The sequence below is a fragment of the Leopardus geoffroyi genome, chromosome E1 (assembly GCF_018350155.1).
Source record: "Leopardus geoffroyi isolate Oge1 chromosome E1, O.geoffroyi_Oge1_pat1.0, whole genome shotgun sequence".
NCBI classification, from domain to species: Eukaryota; Metazoa; Chordata; class Mammalia; order Carnivora; family Felidae; genus Leopardus; species Leopardus geoffroyi.
In genome coordinates this window covers 35,965,008-35,981,993 of record NC_059330.1, presented here as the reverse complement: position 1 = coordinate 35,981,993, position 16,986 = coordinate 35,965,008, and positions in this window count along the sequence as shown.

The following is a 16,986-nucleotide window of genomic DNA, read 5'->3' as shown; positions in this document are numbered from 1 at the left end:
AAATGGAGAAATGCCCACCACATTCATGGAAAATTCAATATTGTTAAAATGTCAGTTCTCTCCACATGGGTCTATAGATTCATAGCAATCTTAACCAAAATTCCAGCAAGTTTTTTTTTTTTGTGTGGTAGAAATTAACAAGCTAATTCTAAAATTTGTATGAAATTGCAGAGGACCTAGAATTGGCCAAACAATTTTGAAAAAGAGAACAAAGTTGAAAGGTTTACTGCACTTGAAGTTGAGTGTCCATTTACCCATAAAACTACAGAATATGCGGTGTTGGCTCTCAACAGAACAGAATAGAGAATCTAGAAATAAACCCACACATCTGTGTCAATTGATTTTTGACAAAGCTAACAGGGTTATTCAATGGAGATAGTCTTTTCAAAACCTGGCACTGGTGCAACTGAATACCTATATGGGGAAGCAAAAGTATCTGACCCTTGGGGCCCCCCGGGTGGCTCAGTCGGTTGAGCATCCAAGATCGGCTCAGGTCATGATCTCACGGTCTGTGAGTTCGAGCCCCGCGTCAGGCTCTGTGCTGACAGCTCGGAGCCTGGAGCCTGCTTCAGATTCTGTGTCTCCCTCTCTCTCTGCCCCTCCCCTGCTCATGCTCTGTCTCTCTCTGTCTCAAAAATAAATAAAAACATTAAAAAAAAAAGTATTTACCCTTATCTTATGCAATACACAAACATTATCCTGAAAAAGATCATGGACCCAGATACAAAGGCTAAAACCATCAAACTGGGGCGCCTGGCTGGCTCAGTCTGTAGGGTGTGCAACTCTTGATCTAGGAGTTGCGAGCTGAAGCTCTACTACTACTGAAAAATAATCATAATAAAATAAAATAAAACCATCAAACTTCTAGAAGAAAAGCAAGAGAAAATCTGCATGACTATGTACAAATTTCTTACATAGAACGGAAAAACACAAGCCATAGACCAAAAAAATGTGATAAACTGAACTTGGTTAAAATGGAAACTTACGCTCTTTAAAACATACATATTTTTTTAATGTTTTATTTAGTTTTGAGAGAGAGTACACAGCAGGGGAGGGGCAGAGAGAGAGTGGGACAGAGGATTCGAAGCAGGCTCCACGCTGACAGCAGTCAGCCGGATGTGGGACTCAAACTCACAAACCATGAGATCATGATCTGAACCAAAGGCTGACGCTCAACCAACTGAGCCATGCAGGCACCCCAAAACACACTGTTATGAAAAGAAGCTTTTTTAAGGCCACAAACTGGGAGAAAATATCTCAAGGTATTTACGTGACAAAGTACTTGCATATAGTACATATAAAGAACTCTTACAACTCAATAACGATGAAGCCCAATTAAAAAAAATTTTAATAGACAAAAGATTTGAACAAATACTTCATCACAGCTAACAAGCACATGAGAACGCGTTCAATATCGCTAGTCATCAGGGACACCTGGGTGGCGTGGTTAAGTGTCTGACTTTGGCTCAGGTCATGATCTCCCGTTTCGTGGGTTCAAGCCCCACATCGGGCTCTGTGCTGACAGCCCAGAGCCTGGAGCCTGCTTCAGATTCTGCGTCTCCCTGTTCTCTCTGTCCCTCCCCCACTTTGTGCTCTGTCTCTCTCTCTCTCTCTCTCTCTCTCTCAAAAATGAATAGGCATAATTTTTTTTTTTTTTAATATCACTAGTCATCAAGGAAATGTGGGTTAAAACCATAATGAGGGGAGCCTGGGTGGCTCATTTGGTTAAGTGACTGACCCTTGATTTTGACTCAGGTCATGGTCTCCCGGTTCATGGGATCGAGCCCCGTGTCAGGGAGCACGTGTGTGCACTCTCTTGCTCAAAATAAATAAATAATATTTTTTTAAAAAGCCATAATGAGGGGCGCCTGGGTGGCACAGTCGGTTAAGCGTCCGACTTCAGCCAGGTCACGATCTCGTGGTCCGTGAGTTCGAGCCCCGCATCGGGCTCTGGGCTGATGGCTCAGAGCCTGGAGCCTGTTTCCGATTCTGTGTCTCCCTCTCTCTCTGCCCCTCCCCCGTTCATGCTCTGTCTCTCTCTGTCCCAAAAATAAATAAACGTTGAAAAAAAAAAATTAAAAAAAAAAAGCCATAATGAGATACCACTGTACATCCACCAAAATGATTAAAACTACACGATTCAGCAACTTTATTCCTAGATATCTTCCCAAGAGAAATAAAAACCTAGGTCCACCCAAAGACTTGTATACCTGTGTTCATATCTGCTTTCTTCCTAGTAAACGCAAGTTGGTAGGAACTCAAATGTCTGGCAAGAGGTGACTAGATAGAAATGTGTGGTAGGCATTGGAATACTACTTAGAAATGAGAAGACATTACTCACACAAGCAACAGTATGAAGGAATCTCAAAACCCATCATTCTGAGTAAAAGAAGCCATGCGTAGGAGAGTGATAATGGAATCACTAAATGGTTCCATTCATACGAAACGTGGGGCTCAAACTCACGAACCGTGAGATCATAACCTGAGCCAAAATCAAGAGTTGGCTGCTTACCTGACTGAACCACCCAGGCGCCCCAATAAGGATTTTATTTTGTTAAAGGAAGTAGAATATAAGGTCTGAAGAGCAAAAGTTGTTTGTTTGTTTGTTTTTTTAAGGTTTATTTATTTTTGAGAGAGAAAGAGAGCGAGAGAAACAGAGTGAAAGCAGGGGAGGGGCAGAGAGAGAGAGGGAGACACACAATCCCAAGCAGGCTCCAGGCTCTGAGCTGTCAGCACAGAGTCCCATGTGGGGCTCGAACTCACGAACCGCGAGATCGTAACCTGAGCTGAAGTTCGGCTGAGCCACCCAGGTGCCCCTAGAGCAACAGTTTTTGTCTTTGTTCACGGCTATATCCCTATCACCTAGAATAGTGCCTGGCATATACCAGATTCTCCACAAGTATTTGTTGAAGGAATTATTGGAGACATACAAAAACTCTTGGAGATTAAAAAAAATTTTTTTGAGGTAAAAATAAAATAAAATAAATCAGTGGAGGGACTGGGAGACAAAACTGCTCCCGGAAAATAGAACAAAAAGATAAAGAGATGTATAGTAAGAGAGAAAAGATTAGAGAATCAATTCAGGCCTGACATCCTACTAAATAAGAACGGAAAAAACAGGATGATATAATCGAATAAATAATATCATGAACTTCAGGACATGAATTTCAGATTAAAAGATCCCTCCAGGGGGCGCCTGGGTGGCTCAGCTGGTTAAGCGGCTGACTTCGGCTCAGGCCATGATTTCACGGTCCGTGAGTTCGAGCCCCGAGTCGGGCTCTGTGCTGACAGCTCAGAGCCTGGAGCCTGTTTCAGATTCTGTGTCTCCCTCTCTCTGACCCTCCCCCGTTCATGCTCTGTCTCTCTCTGTCTCAAAAATAAATAAACGTTAAAAAAAATTAAAAAAAAAAAAAAAAAGATCCCTCCAGGTAGAGCACAATGAATGAAAAAGACTGACCCCAAACTCATCACCGTGAACACTCAGAACAAGGAAGACAAAAAGATTCTAGATGCTCACAGAGAACTAGAATCACATGGCATGGACATCTCACCAGCCCGGCTGGAACTTAGATACAAAGAAGCAATGCTTTCGAATTCTAAGGGAAACTGGTTTCCTACTTAGTATTCTGTACCCAACCAATTGATCAAATGAGATGTTAAAATCAAGACATTTTCAGGATACAAGGTCCCTAAAACTTTACCTTTCCTGCACTATTTCTCAGGAAGCTATGTAAGGATGGGTTGCAGGAGAAGAAAAAAAAAAGAGACAGAGAGAGAGAGAGAAAATTAAAGATGAGACATAGGATTCAGCAAGTGGAGATCAGGTAGGAGGCAAAAGGGGGCTTAGAGAGGACCCCAGAAGGCACCCAGACCAGATGGAAACAGAAGGAAACAGGGTTCCGAGAAGGATGTGGCAAAGAAAAAAATTTCGTTTGAAACATACTGAAAGATGACTTCATTTACTGTCAGACAACGTAGGGATTAATTAGCAGTGAGCACACAGAAAGGTAAGCACGTTAAAAAAAGAGGCAAGTTTAATTCCAGGGGGAATGGAGCCAAGATAGGAAATAGCATCGTAGTATAGTACGCGGCTCAGCTGTGAGTAACATTTTCATAGTCATAATAAGATAAGCCCTTAATGATCTCATAAAATATGAGGTGGCAGCTCTGGGAAGATGGGAGAAGGGAAAGATGATGTGTATGTGGGTGAGCTAAATCTCCCTCTTCCATACCAGGAAGACAGCAAGTAATATTTACAGCTGAAAAACGCAGCAAGCAGTTGTATACGCATGTGGACTTAGAAACACAAAGGGAAACACCAAGAGAAATAGATCAAAGAATTGCAAGGGTTGGCCTTGGGGAAGCAGGAATTTGGGGGGAAAGAGAAGGAATGGGGACTTCTGTTTGTCTTTTGCAGCCTTCTGGAACTCTTGAATTCTTTAGCTGTGTGCAAATGTATCTTTGATTCAAAAGTACAATTTAAATAAAGAAGAACGATAATACAAAGGAGGAAGCCTATACACAAGTACGACAAAAGTTAGCCCCCTGAACTGCTACAAATAACCACAGACGATGAAGGTCATGATAATTAGGCGGTATAAGGACATCTATTCTTGGGCAGAAACACAACCGACTTTCAGCTGGAGGGAGACTTCTCTTCTTTTGTATACTATTTAATTTTTGAATGAAAAAAAAAAACAACAACGGAATATGTGTTCACAGCAGAAAACGGAAGAGAAAAGCCTACAAAAGCAACTAGAAATCGCCTCTAATGTCAACATTCACTGAATAGTCACTGTTAGATTTTTTTTGGTCTTCCCTTCATTTTTATTTTTATTTATTTATTTTTTTTTTTAATTTTTTTTTTCAACGTTTATTTATTTTTGGGACAGAGAGAGACAGAGCATGAACGGGGGAGGGGCAGAGAGAGAGGGAGACACAGAATCCGAAACAGGCTCCAGGCTCTGAGCCATCAGCCCAGAGCCCGACGCGGGGCTCAAACTCACGGACCGCGAGATCGTGACCTGGCTGAAGTCGGACGCTTAACCGACTGCGCCACCCAGGCGCCCCTTCCCTTCATTTTTAATGTATAAGTAGTTGGGGTCAGAGTAATTGGCACCATTGTGTCCTATCTTTTTTCACGTCGTATTCTCTTGTGGTCATGTTGTCATTAAGTCCTCCTTGTCAGCACGGAGGAAAAAAACTAGAACGGGAAGCGAGGAAGGGGAAACCGAGTGCGGCAACAAGGTTTTGGAAAGGGGAGAAGAGAAATTCTTTGGGGTAGGGGCTGGAGGACGAGGTGGGAGACTAGGGTCTTCCTACCCACGGGAGACCCTCCATCCGGTTTGCGGACCGACAGAAATGATCTGGTGGTGAGAATGAGGATTCGGAACGGGGTGGTTCACCGAGGGAGCAGAGTCTCTGGAAAGGTGAGGGGGGGTGGGGTGTAAGTGCAGGTGGCGCCATTGCAAGAGGAGAGGGAGAGGAAGGGACAGCGCACATGCACGAGGGTTAGGGTTTGGTGGCGGGAAATGGCAGCGCCAGGTCAGATGGCTTCTCAGTGAAGTATGTGGCAAGGTCATCAGTTGAGAGGAGGGCAGAGGAGGACGGGTGGGAGGCTGGAGGAGAGACGAGAGGGCATGGGATGTCCTGTGGAACAGACGCAGGACCACCAGAGAAACCGAGCAGGACTTCCAGGCAGAATCCAGCCCACGTGACGTTTGTGGACATTAAGTGCCAGCGGCAGTGCTCAACCGGGTGGTTCTCTCCAGCAAGGGCCAGGCATGGAGAGTGTGCACGGCAGACTGCCTCCAGGGTGAGGGGGTTGCCAGGGGGGGTTATGGCAACACCAGGAGGGGAAGGGGCATGGTAGAAGCATCTGGAACTTGAGAATGTAGGCTGGGCAAGAAGGGGGAAGTCGGGAAGAGCTGCTGGGTAGGGGGAAAGCTGTAACTGACCAGGAGTTCTCACGGAGCTTGCAGAAGCGTGGCTGCAGGCGGACCCGAGCGAGCCAGCTGGAAGGGCGGGAGGTGGTGGTTTGGGAAGTGGTTTTTGGAACTGGAGCTGTCCCGGGGGGGTATTGTTTCTGGCGAGGACGAGGTTCAGGCAGGTAGGTCAAGGAACAGTTAGGGACAAGGTGGGAAGAAGGTAAATGGATCACAGAAGCTTCAAAGGATCTGGGATTTTTTTTTTAAAGTTTTTTTAATGTTTATTTCTGAGACAGAGAGAGACAGAGCATGAGCAGGGGAGGCGCTGAGAGATGGAGAGACACAGAATCTGAAACAGGCTCCAGGCTCCGAGCTGTCAGCACAGAGCCCGACGCGGGGCTCGAACTCACAGACCGCGAGATCGTGACCTGAGCCGAAGTCCGACGCTCAACCGACTGAGCCACCCAGGCGCGCCCCAGATCTGGGATTTTTAAAGGAGGGAAGGAGGAGAAAGAAATGGGAGTCAAGGAGGACTCTTCTTTTCCCTCCAAGCCCCATGGTATTCAGGTATGAGAGAAGACAAGGTTCCACTGAAAAGTCTGCCGGAGAGGCTGCCGGAGGGGTGGGGTGTTCCGGGCAGAGGTGGAGATAAAGGGGGGGGGGGGGGTTGCCAGTCATAGTCCAGAGCGTAGCAGGCCCCGGGAGGGGGGAGGTTGGGAGGGCTGCAGGGGATGAGGGCTGGGGCTGGGGGGAGGTAGGTGGCAATGGAGGTGTGCAGGGCAGGAGCGACAACAGTCAGAGTGACATGGGGGGACTTCTGGTGGGATGGAGGCAAAGAGGGAAACGAGGCACCAGGAGACTGGCCCAGGGGCCTTTGCGATGGGCGGGGGCCCAATCTCTTCCTGTCCTGAGGCTTCCACCCTTCCATCCCGCGGTGGCTTGGCCTTCCTTGGCAACAGCACCCAGATCCCACTGGTGGGGGCGCCCAGACTCTGTCCCCTGCTCCTTCTCTCCCTTTCACCTGACCTCTTTGCTGCTGGTCCCCAAATCCTGGAGTCTAGGACCACATTGCTTTGAGTCCCCTGTGCTTAGCCCATGCTGTGCTCAAGGCAGGTGCTCTCCAGGCCTATGCCTGATGGAACCAAATCCTTCAGGAGGGGAAAGGGGGAGGAAACACGTCGAATGAGTACCTTCCGTGTCCAGGCATACGTTAGACCACGCTAGTCACGTCTGCGGTTTCCCTAGGGGAGCACTGGCACTCCGCGAATGTTAGGGGTTATTATTTCCTCCTCCTGACACCTCACTGGATAGGCCTTATTACCTATCCTCTTCTACGTATTCGTTTAACAAGGATGCTTATATGCCCGCTGTGTAGCCGACTCTGTGTTAGACTCCGGGAATACCACGTGCATATGAGCGTTAGCACACTCCAGCTTGGTTTAACCCCAAATCCCCAGACCCATTCTCTGTCCCTCGCCCCGGAGGCGAGGAGGCCAGTCTTTGGGGCCTGCGTCAACCCAACCCGTTTGCCAGCTACTTCCGGGTGGGTGAGGCCCCTGGGAGGCACTGGTGGAAGACGGGGAGAGAAATCAGAGTATTTCTTCATCGCTTCCTGCTTTGGACTGGGTTTCTGGCCGTGGCCCCACTGCAGCCGCCGGAGGTCCCTCCTGCTTGTGGTTCTAGCTCTCCAGGCACTTTGGCGACATTACTCCCCTGTCCCATCTCCCCGTGCCCCTGCCGCCCGACACACACAGAATGGGGGAGACACTGTCCTGAGCATCCCAGGACCTCAAACTTGTGCTTAAGTCCTCAGCGGCCTCCTTGGCAGTGGCCCAGGTAGAGCAGTCATTGTGTGTCGCCCCCACCCCCTTCCTTCGGCACAGCTACTGTCTGGGGGACGGCAGGGGCTCCATGCATAGCCTGATGCTGGCACAATGCTCCGAGACAGTGACAGGTGTGTGGTTCTTGCCTTCCAGGCTTTCCTGGACCTCAGGGTCTAATGCCTGACACATAGAGTGCAGAATATGTTGGCAGGAAGGGAGGGAGATTCTTGGGAATCAGAAGGCCCGGATTGGGTCCCCGCTCTGTCACTCTCGCCAGTGCTGTGACCTTGAGCAAGGCTTCTGCGGCAGGTTTCTCCTCTGCTAGATGGCGGCGGGAGGGCACGGCTCCCCCTGCGAAGGGGTGCACGAGAGGGCCTCCGTGCCTGTGCAGATGTTACCTGCCGTTATAACCTCATCCGACCCCCGTCCCCAGGCAGGACACCCTCCTCAGATGGGCCCCTTCTTGCTCCCTCAGAAATGCAGCCCCAGCTGGCAGCGATGAGAAGACTCTACCCTAACTGGATGCCACGCACAGCCAACCCTTCACATGAAAGAGCGAGGGAAAGGCATACAAATGGCACCGGGTCCCCAGCCCCAGGACTGTGGAATAGGCAAAAATCTTCAGCTTCTAAAAGACCGTATGGAAAAAAGCGACAGATGGGCTCCCGGAAGTGCTGAGGAAGCCCTGGGTGGGGGGGTGGGGAGGGGGCTCAGACTCACCTCCGCCCTCCCAGGTGGGGTGGAGAGCCGGGGAAGGAAGGAGAAGAGCCTGGAGGGATGGGGGCCAGGTAGAGACCCCAACAGAAAGCTGGAGGCAGTTCTAGAAGCGCTTTCCATCTCCACTAAAGCTTGGAGGGAGCTGGCTCCAGCCAAGCTGGACCAGGGACCAGCTTCTTAAGAGGGAGAACTTGACGATGAACTGAAGCTGAGAGGTTCAGAGGTGTAGACAGCCCCATCCTGGGAATGTGTGGATGGGGGCAGGGGGTGTTAACGTCCCAGGACGGCTGCGTGGGCGGTGGGCTTTAGTTCCAGCTGAAGTTTGTTGAACACCTGCTACACAGGAGGCTCTGTGTCCGACCCTAAGGAGAAGTAAGGATAGTTCCCGCCCTCGAGGGGCTCTTCGTCTGGCGAAAAGCACTTGGGTAGGACGGGGTGGGATGTGTCTCCCGCGCCTCCTCATAAGCCGTGGAAACACATCCGTCACGGCCAAGGAATGTGGCCTGGAGAAGACAGTGTCTTGCTGGGGTCAGGCCTCAAGAATGAATGTCTCGTACAGGGGCAGGCAGGAGTATCTGACAGGGACTGGTAACCGGTACTGGGCCCATTTTAGAGATTGGTCAGAGGGAATTGAGTCTCATGCTCCAGGGACTTGGACTCCAGGCTGACCTGGGATCAAGAACAGTGCTCCTTATGGCCGCTAGGAGGAGCCAGTGTCCTCAAGTGGACTGCAGGGTGGCGCTCTTCTAGGGATAGGGAAGGGAGGGCCTCAAAGGTCTCGGGGCCTCCCCCAAACACCTGTCCTTTGACCCTGGGCTACCTCCTTCTCTGTCACACACGTGGGTGTGCTGGGGGAGTGAGCCTCCAGGCTCTACGGAAATCGGCAGATTGTGCATAAATCAAAACCAAGCGACTACACTTTCCCAACCCAGAGCATGAAGCGACTTGGGGTGGGGGCAGTTTTAGCCAATGCATTCTACTCATCTGGGCCTCAGTTTCCCCATCTGTGAGATGATTTCTGAGGCCCCTTGCTCCAGTGAAAGCAAGGATTCCGTCAGCATGGGGGTCCTGCAGTTCGCAGGTTCCCAGGACTCCCCTTTCCCCTCTAGCCTTGCCCTTCCCTGACTTCTGCAGGTGCACACCAGCCCTTCCCCCTGCAGAGCTCCCTGCCTCCTTTCCCCCCTCTCCGCTCCAACTTAGAGACATTCCTTTGTGTGTGTGTGTGTGTGTGTGTGTGTGCGCGCGCGCGGGGGGGGGGGGGTAAGAGGCAGAATCTCCAGGAGACTGGTGACCTCTGTCAAGACAGATGCTCTTGGCATCACCTGGGCCCCTCAATCCACAGTTCGTTCCCAAGTACAGATTGGGTTTCCCTGCTCTTAAGCAGGCTCTCTGCCCGCACACCTAACACACGCCCCGACTCCAGGCCGCTCTTCTGCTTGGACTGTGCACGTCAGGAGGGGTCCCAGCCCCCTCCCAATCAGCCACGCCCGAGGTCTGGGTGTTCCCATCAATACCTGCCTTCTTGCCCGTCCCCCTTCCCTCCCACGTGACCAAAAGTCCAGCCACACGTACACGAGGAGCGTGCCCACTTCTCGCCCTCTTGCTGCTCCTGCCCTAGTTCGGGCCTGCATCATTTCTTTCTGGAACCAGTTGGTCTCTCTGACTCCAGTCTGTCCTCTCTCCAATCTATCACCCATCTGTGCTGCTGCCAGAGAGCTTTTTCTAAAACACAAATCTGATTATGCACATCTCTGCTTCAAACTCTTGGCTGTGGCCTTGTGGCCGAGAAGATAAATCCAAAGTCCTAATGAGGTTTCCACGTGCATTCATGGCCCGACCCTTGCTTCCCAGTCCAAGCGCATCTCCCAGCACGGTCCTCGATCCACCCATCCCACCCTTTTCCCCAATCCCCCACCACCACCCACCCCCCCGCCCCCGATCAGTGTGTGTTGTTTCAGGGTTATTGCCTTTGCAGACATCGTCCCCTCAGCCAAGAATTCTGACCCCGGTGTTCGCTTGGTGAACTTAGACTCCTCCCTGAAGACACCGCTCAAGGCGGGGAAGCCTTTCCCAAGTACCCCAGGCGGGGCTCCTGTCACACTTCTCTGTATCCCTCTATCTCCCCCGCTGGACTCTAAGCCCCTGTGTAGCTCCCATCTCCACATCTGATCGATGCTCGATGGGCAGTAGGATACAACATATGAGTTTGAATGAGTGAATAAACATATGAATGGCCTGGGAAACTCTGCACTGGGTTGAAATCTTCCCTCTTTCTCGGCTGGAGCCCAGTGAGCAAGGGAAAGGCCAGAGTGGCAGGTGATGAGGTAGGGGAAGGGGGAGAAGCCGGGGAGGCCAGACCAGCATGGGCCTTGTGGACCCAAATAAGGAGTTTGGATTTTTTTTTTTTTTTCCTTTACTGGATCTCAGGTACCCAAAGTTCATCCATGAGCTCAGACTCCTCAGAGTGATGGAGTGTCATCCTTCTCATGGTAGTTGCTACCATCGGACCTTGTTCTAGGGCTCTCCCTTCGCACGGTGACAACCCCAAACGTTTATCTCGTGCGGTTCTTCCACTCTGCCTACATCTACTTACAGGAGCGCTTGAGTTGCAGTCTCGACGCAATGCGAAGTCTTGGGAGGCTTTCAAGCAAGGGCGTGACATAATATGATTTTCATTTTCTAAACATCGCTGTGTCTGCTTTGCGGAGAATGCATTGTAGGGGGCAAAAGTGGGGCGGGGAGGCCAGACGGAGGCTGCTGACGAGGCAAAAATGACCAGACGGGGTGAGCTGGAGGGGTGGCAGCGGAGAGAAGGAAAGGGGGTGATTTGGCATAGGTTTGGCAAGGAGAGCAGACCAGATTGGCTGGTGTATGAGATGTGAGAGGATCAAGAAAGGAAAAGACCCTCGTGGTGAAGATTCCAGAATTTCTAGATAGAAGGGCTTGGAAGGGGGGTGGGGGGAAGCAGTCATTTGATCGGAAGTAAGGTCGGGGAACTTGTATAAAAGCTGTACCCATAGCAAGCACACCATTTTTATTTAGGCTGCATTTTTAAAAAAAATTTTAAATGTTTTTTATTTTGAGACAGAGAGAGACAGAGTATGAGCAGGGGAGGGGCAGAGAGAGGGAGACACAGAATCCAAAGCAGGCTCCAGGCTCCGGGCTGTCAGCGCAGAGCCCAACGCGGGGCTCGAACTCACGGAGTGTGAGATCATGACCTGAGCCAAAGTCGGACGCTTAGCCGACTGAGCCACCCAGGCGCCCCTAGACTGCGTTTATATGAGACAGGCGAAGAGGGATGCTTCGGGCGATAATGGAGTGTGTGGGGGGTAGGGGGCTGCCCTGCAAACCACTCTAACACTACCACGGGCCACAGGGCCTTTGCATGGAAGGCTCTTGCCCTGCAGGGGCCTTGCTGGGGTCTTGCAGGCGCGTCCAGGGAGCCTTGCCAAAGAGATGACTTCTGCTCCCTCCTCCCCCACCGTCACTCGCTACCATGTTACTTTCTTTGTTGCACTTGTCCAAGCGTCGGCCTCGGGTGTCTGGAGGGCAGCCCCCTTCTACAGCTTTTGGTGCATTTCGGAGGCTCCTCTCTACCTCTCCTGCTCCAGGGACCTTGGCAGGTTTTGATGGAGAGAGGAGCCAAGAACTGAGCCTTTGGGAGAGGGTGGTGCAGGGGCCCCACCCCAGGGAGGGAGAAACAGGAAGGCCTTAGACTTTCAAGCTGGAAGAAGTCTGGGCCCCAGAAGGTGGTAACTGTCCCCCTACCCCTAGTCTCACCCCCTCCCCCAGCTCAGCCAGCTGCTGGAGAGGGAAGCTGGGGAGGAAGGAGGCCGGGTGATTAAGAGCTCCGGTTGTCAGGGCTGGGGCCAGGGGGCACGCCCCCCGGGTGACATTTTCTCGCATTGTGTCCTCAGAACAAAAACGAGTCTTATTTGAGGAGTCCGAGGGGGGCGGGGGCTGGGGGCCTAGGCGGCCGAGTGGAATCGTGGCTCCAGGGAACAGCCATTACTCATCAAAGGCCAGGGCAGCCTGCGTCTTTGTGTGCCCTCCGCAGCCCGCCCGTGCCTGGCCACAGGCCCCTAGCCCTAGACTGCTCCCCGCCCCCCCACACTGTCCCACCCTCCCCAAGAGCCCGGCTGGAGCAGAGGAGGGGCTGAGGATCGTGTGTGGGCAAAGGACTGCTACACACACAGTTGGGGGGGAAGGGGTGACCAGGGTGGGCTTCCTGGAGGAGGGGAAGCAGGAGGAGGGAATGGTCCCGAGCTAAGGGGGGTTAAATGGAGTGGGTCGGAAGACCAGGGGGTGAGTGCAGGGAAGGAGGAGGGGGCAGAACCTCTAAGGTGTCAGTTCAACCCCCGGATGCAGAGTCCTGGAGGGGCTGTGGAAGGGGGGCTGCTTCCTGCTAGGACGGCTATTTTGGGGCCTGAATCAAATCAAATCCGCCACAGCCCCCAGAGCCCCCAGCAGCTGCGCAGAACAGCTGTCCGGCTGAGGGCGCAGAGCGGCTGGAACCTCGCTTCCTGCCCCCCACTGATCTCTCCGGGGCTGCCCGGGGTGTGGGCTGCAAGGGAAGGGGGAAGAGGAAGGGGAAGGGCTGTGGTGCCGAGTCAGAAACCTGGGCTAAAACGTGCCGGGCCACCTCCCGAGCTGTGCTGCCTCGGGGCGGAGGCTGGCCTCTCTGTGCCAGTGTTGGAGGGGCTCCAGATAACGGGGAAGGAGATCACCCCAGAAGCTCTTCTCTGCACCCCCATCCTCCTCTGAGCCCCTGCAAGGTAGCTCCCTCACAGTTCCAGCCCAGCTCTACCCTCCCCTGCTCCAGGAAGCCTGCCTGGTCTTCTCTGGATGGGTTGGACCCTTTCCTGATCTGCCCCCTCCCCCTCAAAGGCTATTCACCAGGTTGCCTTGGTCTCTGTTTTGGGGAGAGGGTATGAGCTGGGGCAAGCTCCCCCATCAGATGGACCTTCAGTGAGGGGAGGGGTGCTTTCAGAGTGGGAGATTTAGCGAGGAGGGGAACAGGGGCTGAGTCATTAGCTTAAGGCTTCCAGGGAGGCCGCGGACGCATCTCCTTCCATCTCCTTCCTCCAAACTCAGCTCCCTTCCGTCTCCCAACAGACCTGGCTGATTTTTTTTTCCCTCTAGCTGAACCTCCCAGCTCTCTACTTGGGCTTGACCTGCCGGCGCTTGAGCGTGTGCACGCCGGGAGACAGGTCAGCTCTAGGTCCGGTGCCTGTTCAGGCTCCTGACATCACGGAAGGGACCCCCCGTGCATGCATGCCAACCAGAACGCTAGAGGCCGGGGTGTGTCCGGGAGCTTGGGGAGAACACTGGTCCCCTCCTCCAGGAAGCCTTCCTGACACAGGCGGGAAGGAGACCCGCTCTTTCTCTTTGGTCTACTCTGGCTCCGGGCCAGGCAGCGTCCTCAAGTGTGACCAAGACTGGGGTGTACCCTAGGGCAGCGCTGTCGCTCAGGTCACAAGTCTATGACAGGGTCCCTCATGCCCATCTTGTGCAGAAAGAGCCCCATTGTCCTGGGGGGCATAGCTGAAGGGTGAGTTCAGAGCCCAGAGATGTCGGTTGACCACTGGGCTGGCCACTGGCCTTCTGACCGCAGCAGGAGGGAGACGGGGAAACTCCCTGGGCCGCTTGTTGGGGAACGGCGCTGGCTCACACAACTGCACACACACAATCGTAAACCCACAAGCCCAAACAGACACGGCCATCCTCACAGAGGTGCATCCACTCCCAAGGCTCCCCGGCGTGCGCAGGCGCGCGCGCGCACACACACACACACACACACACACACACACCTGCCCTCAGGACAGCCCAACAGAATTAATACCAGCCCCTCCTCCGCTCGCTCTTTCCGCGTTCCTGCTGGCAGGTGCTCCATTCTTTCCTTCCCAGAGCTGGTGAGGCAGAATCTCCCCACCTTCCGGGGCTCCGGACGTAGCGCCGGCAAGGGGAAGCGGGGTTGTGGCACCTGTCCCTGGGGGCAGGGGCCGCCCCTGGAGCCCCACCCACACTGGGATGAGAGCCCAGGGTGCTTTGATCTCCTGTGCGGGCTGTGTTTGTGGTGGGGGCTGCCAAAGGTACGCAGAGTTTGGCAAACCAGGTCTTTTGCCCGGGACTGCTTTCCTAAAACTTGTTTCCAGATCCGGGCTGTCATCTTCCTCCAGAACCGCCCCCCCCCCCCGAGAAATTCTCTCCCCTTCACTGAACACCTCGCCTTATGGAACCATCCGCCCTGTCTCACTGAATTCTCTGTCCTCACGGAGTGCCTCTCCACAACCAAACCCCGCTCTGAATCCTGAATCCCCCTCTCTGGGAGAGCAGCATTTTTTTTTCCTTCTAATCTCTGGGGGTCCCAGAGGGTCTAGTCTACAGTAGGGATCCCCTAGATGGTGCTGAGACAGGTTACATTGGTCTGCCTGTCCCCAACCCCCCCCCCCCCTCCGACCAGCCTGGAGAGGCTCATCTGGGCTTTCGTAAGGTGGGGGAGATTTGGTCACCAGTATCTCAGCAGGTTGGGCCACCTGCTTCAACCAGATGAGGGACGAGAGAGAGAAGTGGATGGCCCCGGGGGCGGTTTAGTGACCGAACTCTTGACTTTGACTGATTTGGGCCCTGAAAGTGGATGATGCGGGGTCCTAGGATCCACCCGCAGGGATCATTCACACACAAGACTATTTTCCCCCACAGGCTTCCTAGAGCGAGGGGCCCGCTCCCCATTCCCACCTTCTCCCACTCAGGGACGGCCCGCCCCTTCGGCGCGGCCAGGCCTTGGTCGTCAGGAAGTCACTGTATGTCTGATCTCAGCTCTTCCTGCGGTGCGGAGGCCCCACCCTTGGTGCAGCGAGGACCTTGGAGTGTGGAGTTCAGGGAGGGAGGGAGAATGAGACCCAAAGAGAAGCAGAGACAAAGACAGAAAGCCCCGAGACAGGGCCGGGCATGGCTCAAGATACAAATGCGTCCCACTGGGCATCTGGTGCCTGACTGCTCTGAGGTCCTCCTGGGCTCACCTGGCCAAGGGTGTGGGCGCCCTCATCACCCGTCACCCCGACACAAGCCAGGAAGAGATGCCGTGAGCCCCACTCTGAAGGTGACTCTGGAAATCAAAAAAAGAAAAAGAAGGCGAATCTGGCCCAGGGAGCCCAGGAGGCTCAGCCCTTCCCTTGCTGGGAACCCCCTCCTCCTACCAGGACCTCACCAACCACCGGGAGCCCAGGCCTGTTGGCAGGAACAGAGACAACCCCCCCCCCCCCCCCCCCCCCCCGGCTTCCGCTAGGCCACGCCAGTGACTATTTGCTGACTGTCTCTTTTATGTCGCTAATCGCCCGGCCCCATCTAATTGGTAATTAGCCTTGAGAGCCCAGCCTGTGCTTGGCTAATTGCTGTTTGTCTCACCCTCATCTCCGGCAGCGGAGCTGTGCCAACACCACGCCGCCTGGGCTCTATCCGGGCAGCGGGCACCCGTGCCAGCCTCCATGGAGGATTCTTCAGCCGCACCCTGCTCTCCTCCAGCCTCTCCCAGCAGCCATCTCTGCCCCAAGCGTGGTCCCCAGCGGTCCTCTGGGCAGCCGGGAACCGTGGCCCCCAGCTTTCCTCCATATCCCCACCCCGTTTACGGAAGGAGACCCCTCTGAGCAAGCCATGGTCCCTGCTCCGCAGTGGAGTCTGGGAGGGCTCCAGGGAGGAGGAGATGGCGGAGAGGGCCTATGTTTTCCATGACTCAAGAGTCGCTTGGGGACCTCTTTTTTTTTTTTTTTTTTTTTTAATGAAATTTATTGTCGAATTGGTTTCCATACAACGCCCCGTGCTCATCCCAACAGGTGCCCTCCTCGATGCCCATCACCCACTGGGGGACCTCTTTTCGAGAACCACCCCTCCCGATCTCTTTAGGGGCCTCTTAAGGAGAATGTGCCATTGTCACAAAGAACTGGCACTGGCTGGGCCCGTATCCCGGACACCTACTTCTCAGAGCTGACCTTGCTTCATGCGTGGAAGCCATTATTATTTTCTTCATTTCTCAGATGACAAAACTGAGGCTGGGAGAGATGAAGTCACTGGCCCAAGGCCACACAGCCAGTAAAGGACCAAGGCGGGATGCAGACCCACGTCTAACTCCTCAGCCAGAACCTGAAAGCTGACTTTAGCGTATCTCCCACCCTCCTGGGACAACTATGCAGGGCTAGGGTTTGTTTTATTGATTTATCTTCATCAAAATGGCGCCAACCAGTTGGCCTCTTCCACCTGGAATCCTCTCCCTCTTCAACTCTGTCCCCAGCCTGCTCGTCCTTTTGAGCCTAGGGCAATGCCTGCCTCTTCTGGGAGGTCATCCTGGATTTTGTAAGCCTTCTCTGCACACTGGAGATAATCCGCTGAGTGGACTTGATGATGAACCTCAAGGCAATACTTCTGCCCCCCCACCCCCAGTTCCTAGAGTCCCCCATGTGGGGCAGGCCTGCCCTGCACAGGGCCCTACAATGTTTTCCCACGTTGCCCCGGACGGCCCGGGA